This window comes from Mycteria americana, chromosome 6, assembly GCF_035582795.1.
Source record: "Mycteria americana isolate JAX WOST 10 ecotype Jacksonville Zoo and Gardens chromosome 6, USCA_MyAme_1.0, whole genome shotgun sequence".
NCBI classification, from domain to species: domain Eukaryota; kingdom Metazoa; phylum Chordata; class Aves; order Ciconiiformes; family Ciconiidae; genus Mycteria; species Mycteria americana.
In genome coordinates, this window is record NC_134370.1 from 35,434,982 (window position 1) to 35,454,478 (window position 19,497).

At 41.9% G+C, this 19,497-nt stretch overlaps 1 long non-coding RNA gene across 1 annotated transcript in view; it reads right to left on the minus strand.

Annotated features, from left to right (window-relative positions):
- Positions 1 to 19,497, minus strand: part of LOC142411411 (uncharacterized) — a 70,508-nt gene that overhangs the window by 31,502 nt on the left and 19,509 nt on the right. Inside the window, exons 6-7 of the long non-coding RNA XR_012776181.1 lie at positions 15,164 to 15,344; positions 13,674 to 13,870 (exon numbers count right to left, since the gene is read on the minus strand). This is a non-coding gene — a long non-coding RNA (uncharacterized LOC142411411). The remainder of the gene's footprint in view (positions 1 to 13,673; positions 13,871 to 15,163; positions 15,345 to 19,497) is intronic.

Consider the following 19,497-nt stretch of genomic DNA (forward strand, 5'->3'; position numbering starts at 1 on the left):
CCAGTACATAATTTTCACTTTGCCCTAAACAGACAACAGAGTGTGAAAACTCCCTTTTTTGGGTTTGACATTATCGTACATACAAGAAAACCATCTGCAGTTTTCAGCTTCAGCTTTGGCTCCAAGTGGGATCTTTCAGTTACTTTTCCCAATACGTTTTCCAGCCCAGACACTAATTCAGTCTACTCCCTACTCCAGCTGCTCTCCCCTTCTGTAAGCAACATCTGCTTTCTAGCATGATGCAGGAGTCACTGAACAGCACCTGAGCAGAGTGCTTATAATCCCAGGATGCCGTATCAGAAAGCAGGCTCCTTGAATCCAGTACTTACCCAAAAAGGGCACATGCATGACAGCCACACAGCCCGAGCGCTGCTCACTCATGAAGGGTAGAACAGCACAGGTGGGACTTCACTGCAGTCCGATATCACAACCTGTCATATCTTTCTAGTTAAAGGAATCTGGGTAAAGAAAACACAAGCTGTATTTAAGCAATAATACCTTCTGGGAATGTCTGGCAACAAGAAGTGTTCTGAGGAAGGAGCTGTGCCTCTGGCCCTTACACTCACCAGTCAACAACTCCCAGGCTGAGTTAAAATAGCTGACCTAAAAGTCATAATTGCTATTCTCAGCAGTAAAATACAAAAATGTTTTTTTTTTTAATGTACCTTTTAACATGCTGCAAAGTTAAACACGGCTTGCATGTTACCATGGATATAATTTCATGTTTATAAGACTGGTCTTTCCTGGCAGCTAAATGCCTGCATGGGAACAAATAGCAGAGCAGGATTTTGTTTGGCATTTTGCTCCGTTTATGATAACAGCTAACTACTTTTTCTATTAACAAGCTTTTGATTTTGCTGCAGTTTCTCTAGGAACAGAGTTCATCTCATTGGCATTAAACACATTACAACTGATCCTCCAGTTTGTGTGAGCAGAGCCCTGAACTCGGTGGCACTACTCATGAGAATCAGGGCCACAGGATCAAGTCCCAGCATGTTTATGTATCTGCCATGGCTGATATCAGACAGTATACGGTACATGAAAACATGCTTCATCTCTGCCTGATGAAGAGTCTACTCCAAACCCAGAGTGTAGGGGTTGAGCTAGAACTAACTTTTATTCAGAGTAAAAACACGATAAATTCGGACTAAACTCAGGCAGTGAAGTTAGGTTTTCATTTGAGGAGAGGGGCAGTTTTATTCCACAGGGTCCCAGGAAAAATCTCCAGAATGGAATTGCTAAATTCATTCATATCAACTTGAAATCAGCTGCATTCAAGAAGAAAGGCTAATGGAGTAAGAATAAAATCTAAACTGGCAGGAAGGTGTTACCAGTTTAGAACACCACGTCTAAATGCCTCCTTCACATCCACACTTAATTACTCATGCCCACATCTATTTCAAAAACTGTGTGTGTATTCCTAGCCCTGCTGAACAACTTCTGTGGCAAAAGTCACCTGGTCTTCAGTGGGACAACATTTCACCCCTCAGTGAATAAGCCCAGGAATAGCTTTTGGCTGCTGCTTGGTAACGTGTAGGATTGTAACAACTCAGCTGCTATTGCTAGAAGATCTGAAAATAAGATGTAATTGCACAGACAAATCTGGGGAATACACCACATCGTGTCCCTCCAAATCACGTAGCCAGAGTCTTTACCTGTGTCTGTGTGTTGCTGTCATGAAAAGTTCAGTAGCTATTTCAGTGTCAGAGATGCATATCAGTCAAACTTGACTTCAGCTTTTGAAGTGGGTGGAGAGCAACACCACCCCTTTCCTCTATTGAAGTCTGCAACAAAACTGCATTTTACTCACAAACATATCTGTAGTTCTGTTGTGTTCTGACTTTAAAAAAAAAATATCTCATTGGACAGACACCACCAGCAAGTTTCTCCACTCTGTGGAGTGTCTTCACAGCCCTCCCACATACTGAAAATGACTCAGACAAACCTACTAAATTTAGGGCATTGGTATTCTATGTGTTACGCTGGTGTTCATACAAGTAATGCCTTAAACAGTAAATTTCTGAATTAAGCATTCAGGCATCTTTTCTGTGCTGCATCTGCCACCGAAACAGAACGGCAATGAAGGTGGGCTGAGGAGGAGGTTATTTGGATCGTGATTCGGGTTGTGTTTTGGCTAGAGCTAAATGTGAATTTGAATGAGGTTTGCATGTACTTTTAGAAATATCTATTGACCCGATATCGTGATGTTTGATCTCAAGCGCTGAGATCATGCAAGATTAGCTGCCCTTGGGAGATTCCCTTCATCTCAGGCAAGAGACTGCAGGCTTTGACTCACAAATGGGGATGATTTCTCTTGGGATGACTAGACCAATTCCCATTTCTCAGCATTCAACTCACCCATCTCTCTGAGGTTCCCCTCCTGCCAAGGATGGCTCATGAAGCAGCTGCTGAACTGCTGCTTGCAAATCCATGCAGTCAACTAAATCAGTATTTCTGTAATTCTATATAAATGTACATAGAATTATTGCAATTTTATAATTTGCAAATCAATCCCTGCTTCACAAGCAACAGCCATCCCTGTAGCAAGGGCAAGGTACTCTGGAAGAATGCAGTGGTAGCCAATTAAAGGGGAGAAGTTTTATGGCTATCATTCACAAGCCAGGGCTTTGCCATGAGGCTGGCCATGTGGTCACCACCCAGAAAAAGGGACAGCAAGTCTCTGGCCATAAGGGGAGCAGAAGAAGCAATAAGAGGTGCAGGATGAGAAGGGGAAAGGGAGAAAGAGGAGTGCTAAAGCACCTTCTTGGTTAAGGCAGTCTTTCCTCTCTGCTTGCCTAAAATCACTAACAAATCAGTGTGAAATCGAAGTCAGGCCAGAGCCAGGCTAAGAGATGATACTCTCCTTCAGGCTGACCACAACACCTGGTGAAGCCAGCAAGAGTTTTGTGTGGGTATGTCAGAGAAGGACATAGAAGCAATGACTCATCTATTAATGAACTTTGGCTCTTTATCTGTTTGCCAGATGTCTCCAGAAGAGCATGGTTTTCTTAAATATTTTTGTTTTTTGAAACTGCTGTATAATCTTTACAAATATAGTTCATGATCTGTTACCCAATTAAAACCATGTAATTGCTAGGAGCAATCTGAACTGTTTACACTGCACACTTCCATCACATGCCCTTCCTTTGTTCCTCATCACTGGATCTTAACTCTTTAATAAAATTAGGCTCATGCAAAAACATTTTCAGATAATGTGCTGTAGCCTCCAGAAATGCTTATGCTGGTCTTATGCAGTACTTCAACCTGGGAAGTAGGGCATCCTTGTCTAAAGTTCTGCAGAGCAGATAAAGAATAATTCTTTCCAGTACAACTCAATACCCGTACTTGTGTGTACACCTGCCCTGAGGAAAATTTCCATAGTACGATGTTTATCCTTGTCTGGACTCCAAGTGAGAAGCAGGGATCTTAAAAGTCCCCAAAGTGCCCACTTAATCGAAGCTTAAAAATCCATGTCTAGAGGGGATGTGGAGGGATTATTTAATCTCTTCCCTTGCTCTAAGGCAGAATAAATAATATAGACCATCTCTGAAAAATATTTGTCACCTTTGTTCTTGCAAAAATTCAGTCAAGAAGATTCTACTTTCTCCCTAAGTAATCTGTGCCATGATTTTACTATTCATGCAATTAGAACATTTTTCCTAATGCTTGAGCCTTGTCTCTTTACCTTATCACCTCATTAGGATATTTGTCCAACCAGGCAACTTTGACTGGGTCAAATTACCCAGTTTTATTACCCAGATTTTGACTGGTAACCTAGTCAGAGAATATAATGAAGGATGATATTGAAAGCCAAGATCAAGAGATATATCAAGATCAAAAGAGTATCTGTATGGTATCTACTACTCACTCTTTTTTCCTTAGCTAGCTGCCCTATAAACTGGGAAATTAAATTAGTTTAACATTAATTACTCTTGGCATGAATATTTTTTACCATTTTACTATGTCTGTACAGACTGTCTGATAGTCTGTTCCACTATCTGTCCAGGAATCCAAACCTCCTTCTTAAGTGGATTCGCATTTTTAGTGTCATTAACATTCCCTTCTTCAGATGCACAGGAAAGCCCTCCTTACCCCTCCTTAACTGAAATAACTCCCTGATAACTTCTGCCTTGTGGAACAGAGTTGCCTCAACATATCCCAAGATCGTGATACACTGAGGATTTTTGCCATGTTGCCTTTCCAAGCAATATCCCAATAAAATATTCATTGCCACTGGGCATTGGCTACTGAGCGCTTCCAAGAATCGGTCAAAAACATCCTTCCACTCCTCCCAGGGAGCTGGCTTAAACTACACCCACCTGTCACAGAGGCTCTGTTCTTTCTGTCTTTCTAACTTCACCCAGACAAGTTTGTCCTTCATTTATCCCACAACTTCAGAACAAGCACGGATAATGCTTCTCCATTTCTCCAAGGCTGTTCTTCCAGAATGAGCTGTACTAATACTCCAGTCCTGTGACTTATCCCAGCAAATTTCTAACATGACTATTAAGCATTTAATTTGATTCTATGCTACAACCTCAGGTCCTTTCCATTTTTCCCATGTTTGTATTGACATTGCCCTCTTAATCTGCCAAAGGTACTACTGTAATATTTGCTCTTTTAAACTTTCCAATGTTTTTCTTCTATGTGTTCCTTGATTTTTGCTTACCTAGGTAACTTTTGCACTGGCCTCTTTCAAACTGGGCATATGAAGTCCTCTTCTCACTAGGGTGGTGTATGGTACAATGTGACAGACTCCTATTTCTTCATCACCTAAGTGCCACCTCTCCCCAATAGGCCTGTGGAAGAACATCCGCTGTTATGTGGAAGGGAGGATCTCCTGTCAACACCTGAAAAATTCATGCCCCTACCTTCAAAATCTGACATTAGCATATGCCAAATACTTTATTTCCACACTTTTGATGAAAAAATGAAGTGGTTTGGTATTCCTGAATTGAAACATTTCGTTTCAGTGAGTTGAAACAAAGCAAAATATTTTGCTTTGACCCAATTTGAAATGAAACATTTTGTCTCATCTGTCCAGAGCGAGGCTCTCTGACCAAGCTTTTTCCCATGATCCAGCACTACAGTAGGTAAGAAGGGAAACTGCAACGCACCCTTGGTTAGGTAACGCAGGGGTGGCGGTGGCTGTAAGAAATAATCAGGATACAATGCTACCTGTCCCAAAATACCACAGCAGTTCAGGCAGATGGCTCAGACTTAATATTAAGTAACACACAGCAACCCAGCTCAACAAACTGTTTTGAAACGGATCAAACTGACTCAAAGCAAAATATTTCAGTTATACCTTCCTGGTGAGTCCTCCTTAAATCACAACTTCACAGAAACTTTGCATAAAAGTCACTTCAACACCAAGTGTTTTTTAACATAATATAATTAGCAACTGTAGAAATAGATCAGTCATCATGACTTGCTGCACAGGAAGATCAGAATACTGATTCATACATACTTCATATACATCGAATTGCTTCAGGAACTCGGTACTTTTACATCTTCTCCACACCATGACAATTCAAAAGGAGGTCTTTGCTCTCCAATAGCTTGCACATGATGGGAAGTGATGCTAATCATGAGAACAACCAGAAAATTCTTTTGAGCCAATTAAATGGCACCAGTCACAATGACATTAGTCATCCACTCCTCAATTGGAGGAGAAGGAACCAAACTTGTCATTCATCCACTCCTGAAGCTGCAAAGACACAAGGGAAGTGTACTATTTCCCATTCTTATTGAAATCATCATCACACGAAGTGACACAAGCTGCTATTTTCTGCTCTTGTTCTAGGAGAGCAGTGGTTACTCTCTCTGCAGGTTTCAAAAGAGAGACTTTGATCTCATTTAACTGCTTCATTCTCCTTCTCCTGTCTGTGCCTGATCAGCACATGACCAAGAAAAGAAATAAGACCAGAAAATGCTACACAGTAAGGATATATACAGCCTGATGCCATTAGCCTCTGCAGCTTATAAGGGCGAGATGACTGAGATGTGACTGCCTGTTAACAGTGACGGTGACAGAGGAGAGAGTTGTCATATATGGTGCCATGACTCTGCACACCAGTGAGAATAAGAAGAAAAGCATGAGAAGTGGTAACTGATGTGTGGAAAAGTGCGCACAAAAGGAAAACCTCCCAAAAAGTTGATAGTGAAGCATCAGGAGAGGTTAACTGCAGAGGGTTCAAAGTGGATGACACTAAGAACAGATCCAGGAATAACACTGGAACAGACAGACAGACTGCCCTGGAATAGCCAATCTAATAAATCACACATCAAAGTCTTTACACTGCTGAGATCAATGAGATACGTACCACTTACCTCAGCAGGCTGAGAGGTAGGGGAAGTCCAGGAGGAACTGACAGGCAGGAGAGGCTGACCAGACCCTGTGTCTCCACAGCAAGATGGTTTGGGCATCTCAGAGAGACTGGTGGAGCAATCTAGCTCACTTCCACCCACAGCCAGGAGACCAGACTACCTAGCAACCCTGGTGAGCACAGACACCTTTGTATATGATGTTGTCCCAACATGACAGGCACCCTTGAACTGCTCGACAGATACATACATCTCCAAGGCATAGGCTGGGCAGCTCTGGATATATGAGCTCTCGAAGTCCCTCCAACACTTTGTTATTGGAAGACAGAGGTAGTGAAAAAGAGGATGAAAAATCAGAAACATCAACCCTTCTGACAGAGGGGTAAAGAGACCAACTTAGTGGTGAAGTAGTATTCTAGAGAAGCCAAGGAAAGATCTGTGGCTTGGGAAGCCCAGATGCCTCCAACATATCTGGGGAAACTCTGCCAAGGTTTTCAGGGCAATTGCTCCTCTGGGGTGACACCTTGGTTCACTGCCCAATTAAAGTTTGCCCTTGAAGGACTTTATGGAGTAGATCCTCAGGTAGACTAAACAGTGCCACTGCTTTTTGGAAGCATGGTGATTTTGAGCAGGAGACAATTATGTCCCAGGTCTCAGACTGGCAGGGAGGTTTCCTCAGGGGAGCTACATCTGACAGCTTCACAATGAAGGGAAATGTTATCCACAGCATGAAATTCCAATTCAACAAACAAATTTGAAACTCACTTTAGAAGAAGTCATGCTAATAGATTGTACCAAATCCAAGTGGCAAAGATCACAATTACTTCTTTACGTTTCCCATTTTGTCTTTTTGTGTGTGTGTGTGTGTGTGTACTTCAGCCCCAGAGAAAGAGATTACAACTCAAGATGTGGAGCTAATTAAACTATAATATACTAAAAGAAGATTTGGCTGTGTTGATAAATCTGGAGTGTGATAAAGCAAGATACTCCTCTGTAAACACTGAAATACCTCCCCAGGATTTCTCATAATTATGAAATAATTCAGATTATCTCCAGAAGTAGTCTTAGATTTGAATGCCAACACTAGAGAGAATGAACTAAAGCATACCTGAGCTAGATAAATTAGATAATCTAAGACCATATATATGTAAGTATAAAAAGATGATGAGGAGGGACAACTGGAATAGTAACTGTGTACTGCAGTTGTTGCTAGACATTACCTTTCTACAGACAGCTGTACTGAATCCAGTTTCATTCTCTTCAAAAGATGGTATCTAAAAATTCCTGATTTGTCTTTCACACTATGCACTAGAAATAACTTGACCACGGTGGAATAAGACTCACAGCAGCCCTCTTTTTCCCAGAGAGAGAGAGATCTTCCATAAACTGTAAAGATACATTTTTAATTATGTTCCAGTGCTCATTTATAACAAATGCCTGTTTGCACCATGCTAGCAACATAAAAGGTCTCTAACTCTGTGGTGGTCCCTGCTTTGCCTGACATGAATAAAGCAACACTGATCTAAGAAGTGCTGATGTGTCCCACAGGAAGGGGAACAAACTTTGAGTGCAGAGCATCTTTATACCAGGACACTTTTATCTTCCTAAGAGGAAAAGCGCTTCAGTAAAGAAAACTACAGCCTCTAACTGACCTAGATACACTGCTGGCATGAGAAAACCAGGAGTGAGGTTTCTGACAGATGAACTCAGTCCACCTTCTACTAGACTTTAAAATATTTCCACCCTAGCTGTCTATGTACATCCTGCCAGAAGTCATAGCTGCCCTTGCAGAGTCAGCAAAAGGGAACCTCCGTCTGTGTCTCATCATGCAAGGGATGCTCACCGAAGATGTAGCAAACAGGAGCTCTGGGCATATACAGTATGCTCAAGCATCTGCAGCACATTGATCTGTCTGTGGGCAACAGCTGCCTTTGCAGACATGCAGCACTCCAGGCTCTCTTTATGTTCATTTGCATCTAAATACTGCTAATTGGAAATTAAACTCACACTTCCCTGGCTCTGAGCAAGAAAAGTATGCCCCTTTAGCCTAAAGTTAATGCCTAGCCTAGGCTAATCATCCCCGCTCTCTCCATCACCAGCAGAGCCAGCCAGTATTGCTAGATGATTCACTGTCTTACATACCTGATGAATCACTCTGGCTATCTTCAGTGATGAGGGACAAACATAGAGCGCCCATACACTTTGCTTAGACTAGATGCCTAGCCTTCAGACAGCTCAAGTAGGATAAGATATATCCTACCTGGATGGTCTTTTTCTTTTGAATGTGTCCAATGGTCAAGACAAATGAAAAAGGAACTCAGACTGTGGCTTCTTGACACAATAATGATATAAAACTATCATGAAAGCAGTAATCAAACACCACTAATATTAATGACAATAACACAAAAGGTAATTCTCATAGAAGTCAACAGCTGTTCCACGTAAAACTCAAGTGTGCCACAGCCTACCTGTGTGTAGACGTGTATCACACATATGCCCAATATGAAGGCCATTGCCAAATCACATGGTGCGTACATTTTCAAACAAAGAAAAGGAGCCATTGGCCCAAGGTCTTGGAAACCAGGTCATGAGATTCCTTCTGCATGATCTTTGTATTCTGCATGAAACTTTCTGTCCAGAAAAATGCCTGTAACCCTGCCCTTTCAACATAGCTTTGATTTATTTCCTTGGCTTGGATTCTGCAGTAGTTTTAACACTTCCGTAGAGACTCTGCTTGGGCCCAAGCTGCATTTCTGGGGAAGCGGCAGAGAAGAACAAGGCTCTGCCAGTGTGAAAGCAGCTAGACTCTCTCCTGCTGGTTTTAAAGCTCTTGCAGGGACGCACCAGGCAGCGTGGGCTGCTGGGCTTCTCTCCACAATAGCAGCATTACCAGGAAGCAAAAATGACCCAAGGGATCCATAACATCGTACAGAGGTACAAGATTTGCACGCAGTGACCTTGTGTTCCAGTGATCTTGGAGCAGCTGCATGTTTTGCAGTGGGGGTTTCTGCCATGCCCATGAGAGGGCAGTTCAAGCCCCAGTGGAATAGGCCTAGGGACTGGATCAAGTTCGACTGGCTCTGAAACAGCCAGCTGTGTGGTGTGACATGGCCCTTTATCTCCTGGGGGGAATGGGATTCTGTGGATTTTCATTCTAAATATATAAAGCAGGTAGCTGGATGAAATACGGCACAGTCAGGCTCTGAAAAGGCTTCTTGTAAGTGTGAAGACTGCAAGAGACATACGTCATTCTTCATTTAACACTTCGTTGATCATTGACTTGTGAATTGTCCTCCCTCTGAAAAATTCTAACTATTCTTTTTAAACAGGAATTTTGACTAGAGTAATTGAGATGTCTTTAGACATAGATTTGGTGTAGAGACTGCAATGGCAGTGAGATACCGATCTGGCTGGGCTTGTACCTACCCTGTGGCTGAGGCAGAACAGCAAATGCCTATGTCAGCTACAGTTGGAAAGAAAAAGGGTTTCAGCTTGAGTCAGCACAGAGCGTCAGGCAGCCAGGCACTGACTGCTCCACTAGGCTCCCCAAGCTTAGGAGAGCATCCCTCATCAACCAGCTTGTAAAAGATCAGTCACACTCAAGCATATGCCACCAACTGAAATATGCTTATTATGCAATATAGAGTGAACACTTTGAGAGCACTACTTACAGCAGTTTGTCCTGTACAACTCCTTATAGGATCCTATTTCCAAGGCTTATAAATTAGGCAGGCTTTCTAGACCAAGTTCTGTATGTGCTGCGGATAGATACACCACAAACCAAGAGCAGCAGCAGGACACAGTCTCTTCCCTGAAAGTACCTCATAAATAATAAAAATCAGTGTATGAAAGACGGGAGAAAAATATCAAGTGTACACAACATTCATGACTTACACCTAGCACAAATGTGTGCACACACATCAGTTGACTTTCTTTTCACTTGGTCCACATTTGACCTTGCAGTGTTCATTCCAGTAACAGAACTGCTTCAACTACAAAGTCATCTTTCAAATAACATTTTTTAATTTATAATATGCTCCCACACTTAAATTAACCAAACTTTTAACTACCCTTTAACCTAGTATTTTCATATAGGTATAATACCAGAATGTTAGGGAAAATAAAATATTATATATTTAATATAAACATATATTTTAATAATTGACAGCACATATCAAAGTCAACAAATCACAGAGCTCACGCAATGCAATGTAGTGCGTGTTTTCATTCCACGTTATTGGTTTCTTAACTTAGCAAACAGGGGATTTTTGACCGCATTTAAAGAGGAAATCAGCAAATCAATACTAAATTTTCTGTAGAAGGGAGAAGCATAAAATTATTCAAGTTACCACAGAAACAAATTTAAGCAAACTGGTGCCACAAATCAAGTAATTAGGCAGAAAGAAGAATTAAATCTCTTCAAAAATTATTGATTTATGATACTATGTCAAGTTTGGGACATAAATATTTATTATCTTGCAGCCTCTATTCCTTCAACACTTAGATTAATTTTATTCATGTCTTTCTAATAAAGGGGAACTCAGCTAAGTCCAAGTAGTGAACAGTAAGAAAATACCCTGTTACATTTTTCTCTCCCTTGCGAAGTAGAGCACATTTTACATCAAATTATTCCACGCACAGGGAACACTGCAATATTGGGTACATACAACCTCACCACGGATTACAGGGTTAGACTCCTGTGTATACCCCAGAGCAATCTAATAAATTTAAATTAAACTGCCATCAAGTAGACAGGGGCAGTGTTTTTACTCTTGCCCTAGAGTACAGCAAGAAACGTTTCCTTATCTTGTAGCAATGGTCAGTTACATTTTTGCTCTTTTTTAACCAGACAATAAATCACATATTTTATGCAGATATCGCCAAGCACGCAGGCAACTACCCATCTGTAATTCAAAAAACAGTACTACTGCTACCAACTTTCAATGTCTGCTAATTAGACGAAGCCTTTAGAACTACCTGAACAATTGGCATATAAAGAATAAGATGGATGCTTAACTGACCCCACAAAGAAATAACATCTGTCACCTGGCAGCCAAATTCATTAAACATGTGACAAGTATTAGCACCAGGATAGTGCTGCTTACATGTGTTAGTTACGTAGATTATTGTTCTCTACAGAAATTACATTACTCCAGTGAATAGAAATATGTCACTCAAACAAACAGTGAATAATAGATGGTGTAAATCCATAGGTTATTGTGGGTATTAGATTATTACAGAGCATCACATTCTGTTTTTGTAAATATATTTACAATACTTGCTAAATTCCAAAAAATATGAAAAAAATCATAAATCTCAACACAGAAATAGCACAGCACTAGTTCAGCGTGGCACTCGTAGAGAAACATGACTTCAGTTCACTGGTGAAGAGGGTTTTCACCACACAAATGAAAAATAAACTAAAACCACATGTACCGAACTCGCCTAATGAACAAAGCAGGGCCAATACAGACAGATTTCCAGTTGCATTGCTGCCATGTGTGGGACTGAATTTCCTCAGAGGGCACCGGTATCATAGGGCAGCAATCTGCTAAAAGGGTTGCAGCACCAAGGGCTTCTGTAATCAAATCTGGCAACCATGCGTGCTTTTGCAAACATTAGAAAATGATGAGCAGGAGAGGAGGGAATGAAAGTTGCCCATCGGCTTCTTTTGTCTCACCCTTACTACATACAGGTTTTGCTCAGAGCTTTGGAGAAGCAAAGCTGGGAATATTTGCTCTGATGCTATCCTTCAGAGGAGAGGTACTTTATTTCTGCGTTAGATTAACGTCCTGTGCTATGTATTTGCCTTATTACTGAGTTCTTCCTGCTAAGAAGCAAGTTTTCCCAAATACCAGAAGCAGACAGAGAACTTTGAAGGTTTAAGTCCTTATGGTCTTTTAGCTGGACATCAGCAACGACCATTTCTTCAATAACGCACAGTGCAAAGGGTTGGTGTTTTTACTGCAGGACTATAATCTGATAAGGAGCCAAGACTCAAGCCAAATCTCAGCAAAAAGTGAAAGAAGTAAGACTATGTCTTCCTCTTTTTTTTTTTAACTTCCTCTACACAGAATATTACCAAACTGGCCTTTAGTGTAAGTTCAGCTCACAGAAATAATTCTTGAAAGCCCATTGGTGGAGAGTCTGTTTCCTTCTCCTTTCAGGTTGAAAAGGAAACTTTCTGTGAGTTTACTGTAATGGAGTGTTTGTCTGTATCAGAAACAGCCCGACCTCTCCAGCCACAAGATGAAATACCAGCAGCCCACTCTGTCACTAGTTCACTATTAGGAAATTACATGGGAGGAAAGACAACACAAAATTCATAGGGGAAAAAAAAAAGGAAGGGAAAAAAAAAAAAAGACATCAGAAGTAGTGGGAGTGAATGAACAAGCTTAATAACAAAGCCAGTAAAAAGGAAAATACCCTCTGGCTAATTGATAATAAGAGGTCACTTGAGGCAAAGGGTCAGATCCTGAGCAGTGTAAAGTGGCCCAGGTCCTCCAACCTCAGCAAAGCTACAGTGATTTATAACAGCTGCAAAAAGCCCCAGGAGACAGAAAAACCCAGCTATAAAAATGGAATTGGAGGCCCACATTTTGAGAAGCTTCCACTCACTTTTAGCACCAGACTGAGGTACAGAGGTGACTCTGAGGGTTTGTTTCTGCGGGGGAGTTCCTGTGAAGTGAGCTGAAGTGTGAATTTACATTTACTGCTGGGTCTTTAAGTAGGCTGTAAATTCATACCCTAGCCTATTTTGCAGGGATTTCCCCAAGTAGATAAGCCCTAAATTGGCCTCCTAATCATGGAGGCAGACAAAATAAATAGATGTTTTCAAAACTGCAGACCCACACAGGAATCTCTCCATTGCTTGCAGGGGCAAGTGGGTACCAGATAGCATATACTGTAGTCCTGCAAGTGCATGGTGCCCTTCTTTCCTCCATTCACTCCCAAAGCTCCCTCCCATCGTGTCTCTCAGCATCCCTCCACTTCAAGACACACCTTCAAAACCCCTGGCCCTGCCTCAGCTTCATGCCAGATTTCCATACCTTGGCCCCTGGCTCTTCCCTTCCCCCTTCCAGTTCCACATCTGGAGGTCCATGTTCTCCTTACCTACTTTCCCCTGACCCTCAGGGGGAGCAGTAAAACTGTCCTGGTGCAAAGGTGTCTCCTCCTACCAGTTCCTTGCCTCTGACCCAACCTCACCATGTCCTGTCCATTCACACCTCACCCATTCCCCAAGGCACTGGAGCCTTGGGTTACTGAATGCCCTTTCAAACCTCTTTCAGAAACACAAGGTTAACTCTGTGCAGACAAATGACACGAAGCTGGGCAAGATTACTCACACTTTCTTGGCTGAAAGATGCTTTTACATGCAGCTGAATGGGAGGCCAGGGGCCTTTAGCAGGACACAGAGGAAGCAGCTAGTATGGTCACAGCTTCATCAGGGTCCTCAGGCTGGGTGGTTTGGTCTTTAGCAGGCTAGGGTGAGCAGCTGGCACCACACGAGGCCTGTGCTGTTTCCCTGGGAGCCGCAGTAAGGCTGTAATAGAGCAAAGCATTTACACCTTGGCTAATCTAGGACCTTGCACTGCTTTAACAGCTGCCTGTGCTGTTCTGCTGTGCTGGCCCAGGCACTCGCTGCACCAGTATCAACTGAGTCCCACCTGTGGCCGTACCACTCTAACGCACAGTGCCAGCACTGTATCCTGAAGGATCCTTTTCAAGAAATCAATTTAGTAATATCCTCTGTCACCTGAGGCAAACATCACATTTCTCAAAAGCAGCTTGGAACACTCCCCTTCAATGAAATCCCTGATTTTGCAATGCATGAAAAAGAAAGTAGAAGTTTGAGCCCTAAGATCAACGAGGGAAGCAAAAAGGCATAAAACATCTTTTGATATCAGCAGAAGGAACCAGCCACAGTGAACAGTCATCACATACACTACAGTATTCCATACCGTCCTTATCTGCTGGAGCAGGGAACAGCAGTCTGAAGAACAGGAACCACTTGCTATCAGGTACAAGACTGAAAAAGCTATCTGAGAGATGCAGGTCACAGAGCAGTGACCCTTCCAGCACTTGACTAAGTATAAGTTTCATCTTTGATGCGTATGAAGATTCTGTACAATAAGCATCTCTGAGCACAGAAAATGCTCAGCACCCTTTAAGAGCTGAAGTCTATGCTGCAGATCGTTTCCTCCATTCCATTACCTCAAGCTTTCTTTGTGCCCCTTTTATATTAGCTCAGGAGTGTTTATTTTGGAAGTGTCCATGCAAAGAGACAAACAGACATCCGAACAGAAAGCACCAACAATACAGTAAGAGCACCCAAAACCCACTAAGCCAACACTGTGATTAATGATGGCTCACAAAACACTGTTTCAATCCATGGAGTTAAAAAAGTAATAGAAATTTGAAAGGTACATAAATACCAGAGAACAGCAATTGCATCATCAACATGATGCAAGTAGAAGAGAAGGTTGGATACTCTGGAAAAATTATTCTGCATGAATTATTCATTTAGCTGAAATAATTTATCTTTCCTTTTCATCTTGCCCTGTTCAGGAAGAAAACTATATATTTGAATATGGGATACCATATAGTATCCTCCACATACGGTACAGCACTTGCTTCGCACTCTAGGACAAGACATTCAAACTGGGCAGTCACATTAGAAAATGGAGTGCAAAAGGCTGGTTGTGTTTTACATTCTGAAATATGAAAATGTGAGGTTTCAGAGATGATTATGGATGTTACATTGACCTTATATCACTGACTTCGGCAATGCAATCCATCATCAATGATTCCAAGCCACTGCAGCAAGGGCGCTTACCTGCTCCCCTATGGGCTCCACATGCAATATGTCCACTATGACCAGACTCAGTCTCATGCACGGCCAAGATGACACAGCATTAGTGCCACGTGGAGGTGGACAGAGAGCCACTTTTCAAGTCACAATGCACGTAGCAATGGCTGCACCAGCTCTCTCCTGATTGCTCTACTCAAAGGCTGTGCTCGAAAGTAAACCAACACCTTACGTGATCATGTTCTGAAACTTTGTCTCATTGCACGTATGCAAAACAAGGCTGAACTTCCACTGCAAAGACAACCTTCATTCAGACACTTTGCAGCTTCTGAACACTTGGTGACATGAATATTTGTTAACCAACTGTAATGTTATTAGCATACCCATATATCTGTGTCCTGCATTTTGGATGCCCTGTACCATTTAAAATGTACAGGTATTTGAAAAGAAGGATGGCCCCACACAACTAGGTTACCTCAGCCCGCAGCCTCAGGCAGCCCATGCAGAATCTGAGATAGACAACAAATTACTGGAGTACAGGAAGAAAATTATGGAGATATAGGAGAGTAGTGTAAAAAAGAAAGCAGACCATAGGGGTCACTGCATAAAGGGGACTCTGAAATAAACCTGTACATACCAATATTTCTCTCTGCTGAACAACAAGAAGACACAGGGTGTGAAGGGAGTAATGCTGTGTTTTCACAGAGGTAAACTGTAATAGGTTTCCACCTTAGGTCTCAAACCTATTACAGCAATATTTTGTTTACTCACATGATGTATCACTTAGGATAATTTATCTATATAAAGGTATGAACTTTTGAAAGAACATTTTATGTTTTTAATTTTCAGGGCATAATTTCTTTCATTTGTAGCTTTCCCAGGCTATAGATTTCCTGTCTAGCATCTCTCTCTTGGTGTTTCGAACTCCAGAGCCAAGCTAGTCTAAGTCTTTACTGAGCCTGCCACTTACACGATAACAGGGATAACCACCAGCATATTCCCTAAAAAGGGCACCCCAGAGAATTCAGTCATCAAAGGAACAAGGGCCTTCACATTAATTTAACAACCTACTATCCCCTGAAATCAGTGTCAATACTAACCTATTTATCTAGCAACTAAACAAATGTATGTGAGTTTCCTATGCAATAACACACTGATTAAATCTTAGAACACTTCAGGCAGGGCATATTTCTCAAATAAAAATCAGACCTTACTAAACCTCAAAGGAAATTCCACATAAACACATAGCATCAAAAAGCCAGGAGCATGTAAGAACTCGGTTGTAGTTTTAGTCAAAATTCAGTGATTCCTTTTCAATTGCTTCAGTTACAACATTTTCAGAAGCATAAAGAACTGTCCTTTGAGAGCTAACCAGTAAAAAGAGCACAGCTCTCCTCCTTGTACCGTCACATAGTAGGGAGGCCTTTACGCCCTGCTAAATGTAAAATATTTTAGAAAAACAAAACCAGGAAACAAACTGGGATTTGGTCAAGAGTTCATGCTGGCTGAATCACTGTGGTGTGGAAACCACCGGCTCTGAAGATGGAAAGTCCGGAGCCATTCATTCCCTCAAAAAAAGAAGAAAAGAAGGGGCGAAAAAAGGCATTAAAGACCATTTGGCTTGCTGGTAAGCTCCCCCAACATCTGAAACACAGGAAAGGCTACCTATGGATAGGTGCCTTGACCTTTTTCCTCCTCATCTCTCTCTGAGCACAGCCAGCAATTTGATCTGCATCATAGTTTTTCATATTGGGTGCACTGAGAATTGTTTAAATGTCACTCCCTGACTCAACATGCAGAAATGCTGTAGGGTCACGGCACTGCTTCTTCCCTCCACATCCTGCACCTCTTGCCCTCTTCTGCCTTTCCCCAGGAAAAAAAAAAAAAAAATTCTACATACTTCACAGATTGAACATGGCCAGTTTCTAAGTAGAGATTCGGGCAGACTTCTCTGGATTGCCTTTTGTTATCTGAGAGCTTCCAAGGAAATATTGCTCAGAAGCAATTAAGGCCAACTGTTCTTGGACAAAGACATACAACAATCAGTGTATTTAGTGAGCCAACACAGCCATTTTGAAAGAGGCCTGGAAAATCCTAACATTGTTAAAATTTATCTTCACACTGATGACAAGATCTAGTAAAGATGTTTGTGTTCTGCTCATGCATTTCATCATCTTTCATAAGCCGAAATGTTATTAGCAAACCATTTTAGCAAAGTTCAAAAGCCAAACTGTTGTGTATGCCCATTGCTAATAGCACGGATAACAGGTCTTCACAACAACCTATTGTCTGTACATTTTTTTGTTCTCCTTGTTTTCAAAGTACTGGCATACATAAACATGCTATACTTGGGTACTAAATGCATTTGTCTCAGCTAATCATCACATGATTTGACATAACCCTGTCACTAAAGCTAAGAATCCTGTCAACTTTCTGATAACGTTCAGACTCACCTGATCGCTGTATCTGCAGCAGCCTTTTTGACTGTGCTGGATGGGACGACCAAGAGCCGCAGCAAGAAAGGAATATAACTGTGCTGCAGAACAAGCGGAGAGCTAGTCCAGTGGCTAAACATCGTTAGCTGAGGAAACCCAAGATCAGTTCTGCACCATTATTTCCTTACACAGACTTATCTACATCATTTATTCTCTCTGTGCCTCCGCTCTGTAAGATGGTACTTTTATATAACAGGCTTCTGTGAGAATAAATACAGTATGAAGTGGCACACTGACAGGGAACGTGGAAATACCTCTGAATCTATGATAACTCCCCGTTACCAACCAGTCATTTTTAACACTCAAAAATGAATGATTCCAGAGAATGTTACAGTGGAAGTGACTCACAAAAGACTGAAGAATCAACACTGTTTCCTGAACTGAATTCAGTTTTGTGAGTTTAAGTTTAAAAGAGTTCATTTACCATAGTGATTCCATTTGGAAAGGAGACTTTGAAAATTATAAGCAGCTTTCTACAGAGCAAACCACCAGCTAGCAGCAATGTTATTTCATAGCACCGGTCACAATGACCAAGGAAGCCTTTCAACACAGCAAAACATGTTCCAGCACGTCATGAGAAAAAGATCTATAAAAACTGCGCATCAAAACCTGGGACTCTTGTGCATTGGTTTTGCACACTTCTTAATGGAGCTCATGTTACAAAGTGCTTCTAGTCCTATCAAAATTTCACGGGCAATACATCAGAAGGGAATCCATCCTGAAATACTAAATTACAGTAAGCTTAAGATAGGCACCAACTTCCCTGATCGAGTTCATTATCCTGAGGAGAAGGCGCACACTGCAAAGCTTTAGCTAACTTCACTGTCACCTTACACATGTCTAAAAGGCATTCTTGTCCCTTCTGGAGTGAACTTACTGATTGGATAATATTGTTCCATTGGACAAAACCATCCCACAATCCTCCTTCTAAGATGTATGTTAAAGGGACTGCAGCCATTTTATTTTTTTAAACACACCTACAAAGCTTTGCATCAATCATTCTCCCTTTCTCTTTCCTGGTGGGCTTACCCTGCACTACAGCTCCTGGTGACCTCTTCAGGTGCTATGCTCCTTTGGGCTTTCACTGCTCTGAGCTTCACATGCTGCCAGCATCTGTAACATGAACTAGTGCATTCTGAGTACTCCCTCCGCCCTATTCCGTGTCACCACTCCCACCCTAAAGTCAGGCAGGGTGCATCTAGATTAGTGTTCAAGTTTGGAGCAGCAGTGCGCTTTTGAAGCCAGTACCTCAAATGCCCCACTTACCGTGCCTTGCTTTGCATCACGGAGCAGTCTCCAAGCACGCAGACCCGATTCCTTTCAGACGAAACTAAGCTGGAAGAGGTACCACAGCAGCACAGGCAAAGCACACCAGCTGCATGCAGCATGCAGTCCAGGGGACCTCCCTAAAGCAGCAGCTCTCCATGTAGTTGCTACTATACCTGCTTGTGGTGAAATTGCCTGGGAGTATCAGACATTTCATTCTCCTTCAGGGAAACCTAACAAACCCTTTCTACCCTGTACCACCACCCAAAACTCACATTGCTCCCCTCCACCCTCCCAAAAAAGCAGCTTGATGCCTGTCTTTTCAGATATTTACCCAACCAGCACCTCCAGTGGATGATAACATTTGAACTGTTACCATTTTGGACTAGTCTTTGTTAAAACTGTCTGTCATCATTTAGGTCCTTGCTCACCTGCCAGTATTCTGTCACTCACCTCTTCCCTTTCACCTATTTCTACTCTTCCTTTCTTTCTTTTGGACTCTCTTGTTCTGTTTAATGATTTTAGTTACGAATAAAGCTCAAACTCATCGCTAACACCAAATTAATCTGAAATAACTCCTTCACCTTCTGTGATTTCTTC